The sequence below is a fragment of the Phaenicophaeus curvirostris genome, chromosome 1 (genome assembly GCF_032191515.1).
Source record: "Phaenicophaeus curvirostris isolate KB17595 chromosome 1, BPBGC_Pcur_1.0, whole genome shotgun sequence".
Lineage (NCBI taxonomy): Eukaryota > Metazoa > Chordata > Aves > Cuculiformes > Cuculidae > Phaenicophaeus > Phaenicophaeus curvirostris.
In genome coordinates this window covers 123,414,547-123,427,177 of record NC_091392.1, presented here as the reverse complement: position 1 = coordinate 123,427,177, position 12,631 = coordinate 123,414,547, and the positions used below count along the sequence as shown (strand labels likewise).

The 12,631-nt window shown below is 42.0% G+C and overlaps 1 protein-coding gene across 3 annotated transcripts in view; it reads right to left on the bottom strand.

The window, feature by feature from the left end:
- The window catches only part of TAB3 (TGF-beta activated kinase 1 (MAP3K7) binding protein 3), a 44,777-nt gene extending 32,792 nt beyond the window's left edge, over window positions 1-11,985 (bottom strand). The window contains exon 1 of one of the 3 annotated variants that reach the window (XM_069873437.1): window positions 11,797-11,985. The gene's annotated coding sequence lies outside the window, so the exon portion shown is untranslated. The remainder of the gene's footprint in view (window positions 1-11,796) is intronic. The other 2 variants (XM_069873446.1, XM_069873429.1) reach the window with 2 other exon arrangements.
- Window positions 11,986-12,631: the final 646 nt, after the last annotated feature.

Sequence of the window (12,631 nt, the reverse complement as noted above, 5' to 3'; positions counted from 1 at the left end):
ATAAAATTGAACTTTTTAAAGACTTTTTTTTAGTGGTATAAAACAACTGTCTCTTTCAAGAAGACTATACAACAGAACAGGCATAACCTAGGTTAGTCTGGAAGCCTGTAGCAGGACTTCACTTACTAGTGAATTCTGTAATACCAGAACTTCGGATTAAGGTGCTATTGAATGGTATTTCCAGGAAAAAAAAGGGAGAAGATAGAAATTCTTAAGCATCTGAAGCACAAAATAATTAACAAAGGAAAAAAAAAGCACACCCCAAAAATTACAAACATGACTACAATCATATCATGTTTCTTACAAATTTTTTTAATAGTGAGTGGGGGGCTTCAGTCTACTTCTCTTCTATGCAAAGAAACAAATACAACACAGTTATAAGGGAAAGAAATACTAGACATCCAAATACACATTTTTTTCCAGCATACAGTGTCACCACTGTAAAAAAACAAACAGAAAGTAAGAAAAATAGAGGGCCTTTTGCTATTGTTGAACTCTGAAAAGCAAAATTGAAACAAGTGATCATTAGGCACAAAACCCTTTCAACTTTAGGAAAGAAGTTCTGGAGGAATAAAAGAATCTATTTGTCTAGGGAAGTAGTCATTGGCATAAAATGCTTAGCTATAGCACAAACTCTGGGTGTTTCCACAAGAAAAAATTACCAAATAGGAAGTCTCATCTGACTGTTTCATCATCACTTTAAACCAGCAAAAATACAGTAATTCTGAAAAAAACAATGTGCTTCTCCTTTCCTTTGAATAGTTGCACCTCCTAATGCACTAGCACAAATCTTTAGGGAACAAATGACAAACTGAATATTATTAAAGCTGAATTTTGATTTACAAATCCTAAATACCAGCTCAATCTGGATCAGCTCCCTGATTCACCTCAAAACCCCAAGAAACTTTGTGGCATAACAGGATACAAAACACCAAGACAGAAATAGGCAGCCAGGGGGGGAGAGAGAGAGAGAGAGAATGAGAATCATTAGATCAAAATGACACAATGAGATCTCACCAGGAAAATCTCAAAAACAGACTGTCCTTTTAAGTAAGACAGAAAAGACTATTAGAAACTAGACTATATTATTACGAAAGCAGTCCAAGTCATACGCCTTTAATTCCATTTTGCACGTTTCCTTCCAGGACACACAGAAACCTCTGTAGCTGCAACCAACAGTTCCAGTTGCAACCAATATTTCTGGTTGGCCATACTTCAGTTAGTGTTTTAGACACTGAAAAACCCAGATAACAGTTACAGAAGTCTTATTTTCCAGGTTAAATGACAGAATAGCAGTATCCCTGTGAAATCCAAATGATCTACGTTAAAGCTAGCCAGGAACCTAAAACTTGGGACAGGATTGATTGTTTTGTGCTTGGCTGAAAACCCACCTTTCTAAGTCTTCATTTTCTTTTTATTTTGAAGAACTGGGAAGAGTTGTTAGCCCTGGCGACAGGAAAATCCAAGCTACCAGTACAGATAAATTGTGAATGAATTTCAGGGATTAGCAAACAAGAAGAATCACAGAAAACAGAAAATAACTCAAATAGAAGGGAAAACTATGCAAAATACCTATATAATGTTTGAAAAATGTTAGTATTTTAAATGAGATGCACAGATGTGATATCAATTTAATCCAGTGCCAGGAAAGAACTAAAACTAACAACTTAAGTTTGCAATCCTCACAGATCACTCCTGAAAAGTTATTCACCAGAAAGTTTTATAATTACATTCATATATCCATAATTTATGCCCCTGACTACCTGTATCTTCTTTTACAGAATTAACACAAGTTATATGTACTCCGATATGTGCATAATAATGATCTATTATAATTCAATCTTGAGGTTTAAACATTAAATAAGTTTACTAAGCCATATGCATTCTTTTTTTAATAGCTAGTGATGTAATTAACCTTTAAGGGAATCCTAGTTAAATACTGCTTAATACAATTGCAATATAACTATTCTACTGCTTTTTAAGAATGTGCTCCCGAAATAACCACCATAATACTTCCTGAATGTTTAAAAAGAAAGGCAATTTTTCTGTAGAGTACCTGTCTACTGGGCAGACTTTTATAACAGTGTTCTGTCATGCTGTACATACTATCAAGTAAGCAAGCCACTAAGACATCCATGCTACATAACATGAGATCATCACTATTCATGAACAAATAATCCAAATAATCAGTTTTTCTAATTGCTTGACATTTCACAGTATCACAGAATCACAGAATAACCAGGTTGGAAGAGACCCACCGGATCATGGAGTCCAACCGTTCCTATCAAACACTAAACCATATCCCTCAGCACCTCATCCACCCGTGCCTTAAACACCTCCAGGGAAGGTGACTCAACCACCTCCCTGGGCAGCCTGTTCCAGTGCCCAATGACCCTTTCTGTGAAAAATTTTTTCCTCACGTCTAGCCTAAACCTCCCCTGGCGGAGCTTGAGGCCATTCCCTCTTGTCCTGTCCCCTGTCACTTGGAAGAAGAGGCCAGCACCCTACTCTCTACAACCTCCTTTCAGGTAGTTGTAGAGAGCAATGAGGTCACCCCTCAGCCTCCTCTTCTCCAGGCTAAACAACCCCAGCTCCCTCAGCCGCTCCTCATAAGGCCTGTTCTCCAGCCCCTTCACCAGCTTTGTTGCCCTTCTCTGGACTCACTCCAGAGCCTCAACATCCTTCTTATGGTGAGGGGCCCAGAACTGAACACAGTATTCGAGGAGCGGTCTCACCAGTGCCGAGTACAGAGGGAGGATAACCTCCCTGGACCTGCTGGTCACGCCGTTTCTGATACAAGCCAAGATGCCATTGGCCTTCTTGGCCACCTGGGCACACTGCTGGCTCATATTCAGTCGGTTGTCAACCAACACACCCAGGTCCCTCTTCTCCAGGCAGCTTTCTAGCCAGACTTCTCCCAGTCTGTAGCACTGCATAGGGTTGTTGTGCCCCAAGTGCAGGACCCGGCATTTGGCCTTGTTAAACCTCATGCCATTGGACTCTGCCCAGCGGTCCAGCCTGTTCAGATCCCTTTGCAGAGCCTCCCTACCCTCCAGCAGATCGACACTTCCATCCAGCTTAGTGTCGTCCGCAAACTTGCTAAGGGTGCACTCGATGCCTTCATCCAGATCATTGATGAAGACATTGAACAGGGCTGGACCCAGCACCGAGCCCTGGGGAACCCCACTTGTCACTGGCCTCCAGCTGGATTTCACACCTTTTCTTAGAGTTTAATAAGAATTAACATTATTTATGATTATGTAACATGTTTAAATAATTCCCAAATTCCACCATACCCAGAGGTAACTTGCCTTGCAAGTTTAAGTGTACCGTATACTTCTGGAGAAAACAAACTAAACACCATAGATACACTGCTTCCAGAAAAAAACCCGGCAGCTGAAAAAAAAAAAAAAAAAGGGCTCAGGAAAAGCAGACAAAAGAAAGGTCTACACAAGTCTAAATGCATTCCCCCCAGGCAAGTCAAGTTTTCATTTTCTGAACAAACTAAATAGCCTGTACCATAAATAGTTTCATTTAAAAATGAGTGCCGCTTACATAAGCACGTGGCAGTCATTTTAACCACTTTCAGTGATGGCAATACAATCAACAGGGGCAAAGATAAGTATATAAACATACACAGTTCAGAAAGTAGCATTTAGGAACAAATACAAAATATCAGTAGCCTTTGCTACAAACTACTAATAACAAAGTTTAAACTCAAATATTCCGTGAATGGACAAATGAATATGGTAGACCAATAATTATGCTCAGGTGAATTTATTAAGAGTAGCCTCAAAGCAGAAATTTGCCATTGTCATGAGAGCACGACTTTTACCATAAGACACATCTGTGCTTTCTGGAATCTATAATGTAATAAAAGCATAACAAGAGCTACTAAAATAGTAGTGTCATAACTACTTTTTTCCCCTCCTGAATCAAAGACTATAAATCAAAGAAAAATACACTAAATGCTTTTCTCTTCCCCATCCCCCGCCCCTCCTTCTTCTAGCATTCCAAGTACTTAAAGGAATCTTACTTTTCAGACCTTTTGAAAAACAAGAGACATCAGGAGGATTCTTTAGACTTCTTTACAGAAAGACAGACAAAGCCCCGTGATATACAATGTAGATTTGAACAAGAATCAATGTCAGGAGGCAACAGAAAAGGACTAGGGTTTTGTTGTTTGCTTTTGTGGATCTTTTTTAAAAACTGAATATATATAATAGTAAAACTTCTTTTGAGCCTTTCCTGACAGTTCCATAACACCACTTCCCCTTTATATCTTAGAGATATCAAGTCCATGAACGACAATCCCCACAGGGAATGCTTCAGTGAGTCCAAGAATGGCAATAAAATGTTTCCTCCACCTTCTCCGATCAGAAGAAAAGTAGCTTTCTCTTTAAGATACGGGTTCCTTAAAAGGTGAGAGAAATAGGAGCTCTTCCCTCATCTTTTCTGTTATTTCTAGGAGGGGAATCCTCCATCAGCCTGAAGACACCTGTCCACTAACACAGTGTTCTGATCTGTCTTTAACAGATGTACATGAGAACAAACTGCACCAGGATTTCTGAAAAAGAAAAGCGCAGAACTACGGCTAAGAACTAAAAAACACAGGATGCTGCCTCTGTGCCCTGATCACATCTTGGCTAACATATGCTCCTAGGAGACCTGTCACACGTTTTTGTTACAACTGTTACAGAAAGTGGTCTCAGTTAGCAAAGAGCAGGTTTCAAATGAATGAATGTTCCTCCAGAAATAGAAGTACTGTTTGTCACAGTACCAGCAGCGTGTGTATTGTTGCTACTAGAGCCTCATTGAGTAACAACATGAAAGATCAGCAGAGATCCCTCGAGGTCCACAATTACTATAGGAAGATGTCATCTAGTTAATGGCACTAAAAACATCAAGACCTGCTGTACAGAGTTTTCTTTCTTGTCTTTGGAAAAATTTAAAGTTGCCCTGCACAGAAGTCATTAATTCACCTCCCTCTCACCGATCCCTTACTGCTAGATGAAGGAACTCTACTGCAACACTCTAGTGACTTTTTCACTCTTTTCTCTCTCTTGTTTTTTTTGTTTGTTTATTTGTTTTTAATGCAGCAGCAGATCATTTTTAAAGACTGATCAAAACAGCTGATGTTACTTAAATCTCTCTTGGGCCTAAGGCTACCTTCAGCCTCATTTACCTCTACTCACAAATCTGGAAAAGGATTGGCAGGTAGAACACTTACTTGACTCAGAATTTTCTTTGAAGTAAAAGAAGTATTACTGTATTTGCTTCAAAAGCAAAGAGGCAGGTTTCATTTAAGAGTGTCTATAATCTGCAATTTATAAACTTAACTCTACTGCAACAGATGTGATAGAAACTGCTTTCCCGTTGTGTCCCCCCTCTTCCTTTAAACCAGATATTCCAAGAAAACGATATTAAAAAATGTTTGTTACAAAAAATGCTAATAAGCTCAAACTGATACAGAAGGAAGCTGGATGTGAACAGGGATTTCTCTCACTGTGACTACCTGCTACTGAAACTACTACACATAGAAGACTAACATCTTTAGTACATAAGCGAGAGAAAGTACAAAACTGCACATATCATCCTGAACATTTATTCAAGCAGCTCATAAGCTCACAACATACAAGGTATTTGCAGATCAACAGTGAGATCTGTTTTGAAATACCTGTATAAAACACCGATGCTCATGCAGAAGGAACAAGCAAAGTTCTAGAACCACATTTTCACAATGCTGTCCTAACAGCAGGAAACGAAGCAGAGACACAGATCAAAATAACTGTTACTCCAGGCTGTCCATTTGAAACTTACTAATGAGTTGTAAAATCCATGCTAATCTACAAAAGCACTGACAAAAATGTCTCCTTTCAAACATTACTTCACTTAAGTTTTCCGAATTCAGTTACAACACATACTCAGCAATTCCAAGGTTACTAATGTCACATCTGTAAACTACCAGATGACCTAGCAGCTAAAACTTGATTTGTACCAGGAAAGGACATACAGTAGCATTTCACCAGAATTACCCAGAAAATAACACAAACTTTTTACCACCTTCACATCAGCAATGGCACGAAAGATGGTATTTGATGTAGAAGTGTTTGCTAGTAAAAATATGAAGACAATTGCATCAAGTTAATACTTTGCCTTTTCTGGGCATGTAATTTCTGATCTGACAATAGCAGGATTACAATAAGAACTACTATTCCATCAAGATAATCTTGAGAATTTCAGGAAAGAAAGGCAGACACATTTCACTAGCAATGCTCCATAGAAGACCTAGTCCCTGGCTTACTACTTCAGCAAGCTGATCTTCAACAACATCAACATGAAAGCCAAATTTTACATTACTTTCAGAACTTGCACAACATCCAGGTTAAAAAAACCCAAATCAAACAAAACCTCACCACCACCACATCCACCCACCCCAAAACTCAGCAATTCCCTCTACTTGCTCTGCACTATTATTGATCCCATGCCCAATGACAGAACAACAAAGAAGAAAACAAAACCATAACTCTTTCAAGTGCTAGGAATAAATGCCCACAGCTTGAGTAAAGCCAAAGTATACAAACTCCCTACAGAATAAAAAGAATTATACTTGAGGATTTATACCAATGTGACAAATACTATGACATATATAGACCAAAGCAAGCATTTCACCCCCTATTTGCAGTAAGCTGTAACATTGTAAACCCGTACGAATTGTTCCAACAGATGAGACTTCAGAATAAATTACCTTTGAACATAACCAAGGAAGGGAAAAATTAAAGCTTAAACCTGCAATGAGATTAAAATACTAGCACTGCTGTGGATGTTATTACCAAATCTGATAACACTAAACACATTTTAGAAACTTACCCAATTTTTTTTCTGCCACCACATCCAAGACAAATATTGGTAGTAACAGAAATTTTTACTAAAAGTATCCCTAGATGGACCCTGATTTCACAGAAACTGATCCACTTTTCAAATTATTATAATTCCAGTGGAAATATAATTCCATTTGAAAATAAGTATTTAATTAAAGCTTATTGTGTGTGGAACATGATTGATTGAACATAATCTGCTGAAAGGTGTTTTTAAGAAAACATTCTTAATTATCCACCAGCAAGCCCATATGCGGGTAGGAAAACGTGGCCTGTGATAGCCGTTTCACTGAGCACTACTATAGCAGAACTACATTTATCTCTGTTCTGTAGCTTTACTGCTTGCTTACAAAGCCATCCGGCTTTATACATCCCTTTGAAAAGAGTAAAAGGAGAAGTAATTTTCTTTGCAACAGAGCTAGGTTAGGACAAAACTTGGTAATACATTGAATATGCTTTTAAAATACCACTACTTTAATTCAGGCCCTGAATAAAATAAAGCCCACCTGGAATTGAAGAACTAATAGTTTCTTAAGAACAAATCTGTATATAGCCTTAACAGAGATAACATTTTTCACTTTTATACTATAGTGGTACGCTGGCTATTACGAAACAGTACTTGAAGAGGGAGAAACATTCAACATAATAATCAATGGGGTGTATATTGAAATGTTAGTTCCACTCTGACATTAAACTGAGACGCACACAGAGCGTGATCTATCTAGTATAATTAATCTTAAAAAAGAGAAAAGAACAAGGAAAAAAAAACATTAAGAACTCGCTGCCCATCTTGATTGTAGGCATTATTAACAACATTGTAACTTTGCCTCACCTTCTTATTACATACTGAATTTGCCAACTGTATTTCAGCTTCTCATGTCAATAAAAAAGCTTCAGTGATGTTTTTTACTGGTAGTTGTGCACATGAGTCTCCTGGATACTAATACCACAGTGCCACCTTCTAAGCACTGATTGACACAGCACAGAAGTCGCTGACCAACTACCACCTTATCCAGAGTAAGAGCCACTCAAAATGGATACTCAGCACCACAGAACCATCTACGCTATCAGGTCAAAGTTCATCATTTGTCTAAAGCTGGAGAGACATCTTTGCATAGTACTACTAGCTTATTCACACTCTGAAGGCCTTTCAAAGGACAACTCTGACGGATACTTTAAGGTTTGGCAGAGTACCAGAACCTATTCTAGAAACGTTTTCAACCAACACCTTCAACATTTGCATACGTGAGTCTAAACAAGTATTTCAAAACTCTCATCTTTTATTTAGAAATAATGCTTCACACATGCGAACTGGCACGACAATGCCACCACACATTCAATCCCAACAAAACGATTCTTGTCCTTCAGACAATATTTTAGTCTATTATGCCTATAAAGAAACAACAGAAAATTTACTTTACATAGAATAAGTGAAGGATAGCTCTAACTTGAAAAGGGGAAAAAAAATTTGGCAGGGATTTGAAAGTAAAACCCTAATATCAGTTTTCTGCACTAGGCAGCACCACTGATCTCCAGTTCAGCTTTATTCTTCTGTCTGAGTAAAGACAGTAACAAGGACATGAAAAAATACTGCAAAACCACAAGTTAGAGATATTTCTACCCTGTAATTTGAAACACTTGCATTCAAAAGGTGCTTATGAAAAAGTCTGAGGGTTGGTGTAACTCTCAGTTTCACTGTTCCTTTGCCACCTGCCTTTTAAATATACCGTGTAACAAATACAACTCTTTCACTGCAAGTACCTTTACTTAGATTTGTGTGTGCACATATAGGTGCACACACACCAGGCACTGCACCTACTTCAGCTCATGTCAGTGTACAGAAAAGCATCATACAGACACTTCTAGAGCAAAATGTGTCATATCATAGTCGAGCTGGATGACTAAGCATACATGATAGACTTGACATTATCCAAAATTTACTAGATTTGAGCATTTAATCAACAGAGGGATCATCAGTAAACTCTCTTTGGTGTCAATGAAGTAAATAAAAGGTTTTTGGCTGTAGTGATTTTGCTGAAACACTGCAGCTGTAGAATATCTGAACTCTCATCCCACTTGAAGATACAGCTCTTCGAAAAATATCCCAGTAAAACATCTTAAGTTTCATATCTATTATATGCTTCAGTACATCCAGAACCATGTAACTCTGACCCTGACAGAGAATACTTTTGCAGGCAATACTTTGAGGCTATTTATGCTATTTAAAATACAAACAAAATGAATCATCACAGATTTAAAGTCAGGAGAAAGCATCTACAAACCAGTGCAACTAAAAACTTAGCTTCATTTAAACTCTATATATTTTTGAGAGGGGACAGAAAGAGATAAGCCATTAGCAGGTGATGTTAAGGATCATATTAATGTATTCTCTTGGATTCTCTTTCTATGATTCTATGACTTCAAAAGAATCTTTTACCATTAGGATTACTTTTTACCACTATTCCTCTGCAACTCAATGGACAGACATATCACCAAAGTTGGGTGGAAAAGACAACACGTTTTCACACCTATTGAATTTACTTCGTTTTCCTCAAGATGACAACTAATGGAAGGAAAAAGGAGCTTCCATACAACCCAGGAAACACCAAGAAAGAATGGACACAGATCTCAATGCTCTTTACATGTATCTGCAATCACTTAAAGTAAAGGTTATGATCTAAACCAGATAAAAATACATCATAAAAGGATAGTATCTTAAATAAGCATCCATCACACTTACCCAACTCACTGTATCTAAACCAAAAGATTGCAGTTTAAAGGCAGACTTAAATGCAGATTTTATTATCCTGTACTGAGGTGTGTAAAATCTGATAAGCTAGTAGTTTTATGGATGAACTGAGATAATCTATATATACATTAATATAAGTTGTTACAGTATTCTGCTGCTAGTAACCAAGACCACTGACAAGAGAGGACAAAGGGCAGGCTTTAACAAGTATTGTGAAATATTTTTAAGAATACTGTTCCACTTTCCCTACCAAGAGGAAATAAATTTAACATTTCTTCTTTATATATGAAATATGTTAACTGAAAATATACTTGACAAGGGGCAGAAGAAAGTATTGCTCTTCTCACAGATCTGGGAAACAAAAGCAAAGCTATCAGAACAGACACTGACCTTTGACCATGCAGGCTTTACCTGTAAGTTTTAAGAGTTCTTTTATACTAAGCCCTCTGAAAACAGAACTGGTCAGGTGGACCTGTTACAGACCATAAGCCTATATGCAACTACTGCTCAAATTTGCAACCGTGAACACCAGCACTAAAAATAACAGACACCTATTCATACATCACCAGGATGGGTTGGCCTATCAATTCTCAAATATTTATTTAGAACAGAAAAAGAGGGGAAAAGGAAAGCTACTGTACAATATAAAGCTGAAAAATCTTGAAATATAGTTATTATACAGGCATTTACAAAATCATTACAAATAACCATACTTCTGACTAATTACTTTATTTAGCTAATATGTACTGTATTCATCAGCTACAAAGGTATTAATAGACTACTAACAGCATCTTCAAATTAATTGCCACTAAAACCTTCAAAAACAGTTTTAGTCTTATTTACCTGAACATATTGTCTTAAACTTTAAGCCTTTCCATTACCTTCCGGTGTGGTATGTCTGGGCTGTTCCATTTTTTTCATGATGGGGATTCTCTACCAAACCCTAAAGTATAGTTACTGACAAGCTACCTAAGAAGCTGCTTTACCTTGCCTTGTTTTCTCCTTGCTAAAGCCAGGGAAAGAACAGCCAATATCACATTACAAATCATGTTTGAACAAGGGGAAAACACACCGACTGCATGGTCAAATGCTAACACTGCAACAGTAACAAGCCAGTAGCATCCTTCCACAGGACCTTATAGATCATCTAATTCCAACCCCCCTGCCACGGGCAGGGGCACTTCCCACCAGATCAGGCTGCCCAAGGCCCCATCCAACCTGGCCTGGAACACTTCCAGAGATGGGGCAGCCACAGCTTCTCTGGGCAACCTGTGCCAGTGCCTCACCACTCTCATTGCAAAGAAATTCTTCCTTATGCCCAGTCTAAATCACAACCAATCAATAAGACCTCAAATCCGACCCGAAGACTCTGGACAGAGCACACCTAAGGCCTTGCTACCTTTGGGGGCCATTTGTCTCCAGAGCCAAACCACAACAGCAGCAGTATCATACTGCAGTCAACACGCCGAGGAGATGCAGTGGCAGCTCTTTTTACCTGTGAATTTATTCACTGCACTTATTCTTTCTACCCAGCAAAAAGGGCGCACGCATGGCCCAGCAGAAATCACAGCCCCCGCTATGTGGGCACCCACCCCGGGCAGCCAACCTGCCACCCTCGCTCCAAAAGAAAAAAAAAAACCAAACCCCACAAAAACCCCAACAAAACAAAAGACCAAAGTTTTCTCAGCTCGGTGCGTGGGAGGGCGGCAGCAAAACAAGAGCCGGGATCAACACCGGCACCCTCCCATCACCACACCCCCGCCCCCGCACACCCTCCCCACCCCGAGGTCCCCTGTGTCGTGTGTCCCCCCCCCCCCCCCAGGTAAGGACCCACCAGCTCCAGCCCGCTGCCCCCTCGCCTCCCCCTGGGCTGGGGGGGATCGTCCGCCGCTGGGCGGAACGGGGCTTCCCTCCCGCTGCCTCCGAGCCCCCTCGCTGGGGGGGCTCTCCCCCTCGCTGTGGGGCTCCCCCCGGCACCCCCCAGCTGCAGGGCTCCCGCCCTCGCTGTGGGGCAGCCCCCGGCACCCGCTCGCTGTGGGGCTCCCCCCTTCGCTGCGGGGCAGTCCCCGGCACCCGCTCGCTGTGGGGCTCCCCCCTTCGCTGCGGGGCAGTCCCCGGCACCCCCTCGCTTTGGGGCTCCCCGGCAGGGTCGGCCCTGCCCCCTCTCACCGTGCTGCGCTGGGGGCTCGGCTCCCGCGGCGGCCGCATTCCGGCCCGGCCCCTCGCCCCCGCCCCGGGACGGCGGCCGCTGCGGGGGGAAGAGGAAACGCGGGCTTTCCCCCCCGGCCCGGGAAGCGCCGGGGCTCGGCGAGGAGGGGAGAGGGGGAAGGGAAGGGGAAGGGCCGGCCGGGCGGCGGGAGCGCTTCCGGGATAGGCGGGCTGGGCCGCGCGCTCAGGGAGAGGCGCTGAGGCCGCCGGGCGCGCGACGCGGGGAGGGGCGGGGCCCGGCCGCGCTCCGGCATGGCGGCCCGCGCGCCGGCCGCGCTCGCGAGACTTGCGGGAGGGGGCGGGGGGAAGGGAGCGGGCGGAGCTCAGCCGCGGGATCCCCCTGCGCCCCGCCCCCTGCCCCGAGCGGGGATTCCCTCGGCTCCGGGAAATAGGGGCGGGGAGGAGGAGAGGAGAAGAGAAGGGAGGAGAGGAGAAGGGAGAACAGGGAAGAGGAGAAGGGAGAGGGGAGGGGAGGAGGAGAGGAGAAGAGAAGGGAGAGGAGAAGGGAGAGGAGAAGGGAGAAGAGGGGAAAGGAGAAAGGAGAAGAGGGAAGAGGAGAAGGGAGAGGAGAAGGGAGAAGAGGAGAGGAGAAGGGAGAGGAGAAGGGAGAAGAGGGAAGCGGAGAAGGGAGAGGAGAAGGGAGAAGGGAGAAGAGGGAAGAGGAGAGGGGAGGAGGAGAGGAGAGGAGAAGGAAGAGGAGAAGGGAGAGTAGAGGAGAGGGAAGAGGAGAAGGGAGAGGAGAGGAGAGGGGAAAGGAGAAGGGAGAGGAGAGGGGAGAGGAGGAGAGGGGAGGGGA